The sequence below is a fragment of the Littorina saxatilis genome, linkage group LG12 (genome assembly GCF_037325665.1).
Source record: "Littorina saxatilis isolate snail1 linkage group LG12, US_GU_Lsax_2.0, whole genome shotgun sequence".
Classification (NCBI taxonomy): Eukaryota; Metazoa; Mollusca; class Gastropoda; order Littorinimorpha; family Littorinidae; genus Littorina; species Littorina saxatilis.
In genome coordinates, this window is record NC_090256.1 from 77,046,836 (window position 1) to 77,049,335 (window position 2,500).

General features: G+C 43.1%; 1 protein-coding gene across 2 annotated transcripts in view; it reads left to right on the plus strand.

The window, feature by feature from the left end:
- Nucleotides 1-2,500, plus strand: part of LOC138982821 (protein slit-like) — a gene marked incomplete in the record, with an annotated part of 197,303 nt that overhangs the window by 154,607 nt on the left and 40,196 nt on the right.

Consider the following 2,500-nt stretch of genomic DNA (forward strand, 5'->3'; position numbering starts at 1 on the left):
TGGTGTAACTGTCGATGAAGAAATGAAATGGCAAACACACATAAGCACCCTCTGCAAAGTGTTATCAAGGAATTTGTATTTGTTGTCAAAACTCAAACATTATGCGAAGTCTGAAACATTAAAAATGTTAGTTCATGCTCATATAATGCCTCATATTAATTTTGCTTCGACATTGTGGGATGGCTGCAGTGATGTTCACTTATTGAAACTCAATTCTTAGTACCGCCGTGCTGCAAAACTTATCCTGTATGAATCGCACATGTCTACAGAAATGAAGTTAAACAGCCTTAATTTCCTTCCCCTAAAAACCCACCTTGCATACAATAAGGCTGTCTTTATGTATAAATTAGTTCATGGTGATGTGCCCAGTTATGTGCAATCCTATTGTACACATGTTACGAAGAGGTATGGGTCTCACAATTTACTTCCTCCAATTCCTCGTATAGATCTTTATAAATCCAGCTTAGCTTTTTCAGGATCATCTCTGTGGAATTATTTGCCAATAGAAATCAAACGATCCGCATCCTTTACCTTTGCCGTGCTTCCTGGGTTCACCTGTACCCAGAGACACACTAAAATCATTGTAACTCTGGAACCATTAAAGGTATCGTTTTGAAATTTTAAGTATCTCTCACACACCTAATTTGCTCTCTGTCTGCAAATTTTTAGTGTGTACATGACAAAACATTAAAATTAATTGATTATGTTAATTAACATAAACACTACCGATGGCGCGGGTTCACACAAACCCATACTTTTAAAGAGTAGTAGTGATTGTAACTATCCCTCTGCCGACGGCGCGGGTTCTGCTACACCCATAATTACCAAAGCGGCGGAACAGTGTCTGTCTGCCTGTTTGTCTCCAAGAGACTGTCTGTCTCTCTGTCTGTCTGTCCGTATCTCTCTGTCTGTATGTCTGTTGTCAGTTGCTCTGTCTGTCTGTCTGTCTGTCTGTCTGTCTGTCTATCTGTCTATCCGTCTATCTGTCTATCCGTCTATCTGACGGTCTGTCTATCTGACTGTCTGTCTCTCTCTCTCTGTCTCTCTCTCTGTCTCTCTCTCTCTGTCTCTCTCTCTCTCTATGTCTCTCTTTCTTAGTCTCTCTCTCTCTCTCTTTCTTAGTCTCTCTCTCTCTCTCTCTCTCTTTCTTAGTCTCTCTCTCTCTCTCTCTTTCTTAGTCTCTCTCTCTTTCTTAGTCTCTCTCTCTCTCTTTCTTAGTCTCTCTCTCTTTCTTAGTCTCTCTCTCTCTCTTTCTTAGTCTCTCTCTCTCTCTCTCTTTTTTAATCTCTCTCTCTCTCTTTCTTAATCTCTCTCTCTCTTTCTTAGTCTCTCTCTCCCTCTCTTTCTTAGTCTCTCTCTCTCTTTCTCTTTCTTAGTCTCTCTCTCTCTTTCTCTTTCTTAGTCTCTCTCTCTCTCTCTCTCTTTCTTAGTCTCTCTCTCTCTCTTTCTTAGTCTCTCTCTCTCTCTCTTTCTTAGTCTCTCTCTCTTTCTTAGTCTTTCTCTCTCTCTCTCTTTCTTAGTCTCTCTCTCTCTCTCTCTTTCTTAGTCTCTCTCTCTTTCTTAGTCTCTCTCTCTCTTTCTTAGTCTCTCTCTCTCTCTCTTTCTTAGTCTCTCTCTCTCTTTCTTAGTCTCTCTCTCTCTTTCTTAGTCTCTCTCTCTCTCTTTCTTAGTCTCTCTCTCTCTCTCTCTCTCTTTCTTAGTCTCTCTCTCGACGGGCGCAGTGGCGTGGTGGTAAGACGTCGGCCTCCTAATCGGAAGGTCGTGTGTTCGAATCCCGGTCGCTGCCGCCTGGTGGGTTAAGAGTGGAGATTTTTCCGATCTCCCAGGTCAACTTATGTGCAGACCTGCTCAGTAGTGACTTAACCCCCTTCGTGTGTACACGCAAGCACAAGACCAAGTGCGCACGGAAAAGATCCTGTAATTCATGTCAGAGTTCGGTGAGTTATGGAAACACGAAAATACCCAGCATGCCTACTCAACGAAAGCGGAGTGAGCTGACTATGCTCTCAGAGTATAGTGTGGGGAACCCAAATGGGCAAACGAGCTCACACGTAACCAGAAAATTCTGGAACGCTGAAGAAGAAGAAGAAGTCTCTCTCTCTCTCTCTTTCTTAGTCTCTCTCTCTCTCTCTCTTTCTTAGTCTCTCTCTCTCTCTCTCTTTCTTAGTCTCTCTCTCTCTCTTTCTTAGTCTCTCTCTCTTTCTTAGTCTCTCTCTCTCTCTCTCTCTCTTTCTTAGTCTCTCTCTCTCTCTCTCTCTTTCTTAGTCTCTCTCTCTTTCTTAGTCTATCTCTCTCTCTTTCTTAGTCTCTCTCTCTCTCTTTCTTAGTCTCTCTCTCTCTCTTTCTTAGTCTCTCTCTCTCTCTTTCTTAGTCTCTCTCTCTCTCTCTTTCTTAGTCTCTCTCTCTCTCTTTCTTAGTCTCTCAGTCTCTCTCAGTCTCTCCCTCCCCCTCTCCCTCCCCCTCTCCCTCCCCCTCTCCCTCCCCCTCTCCCTCCCCTGCA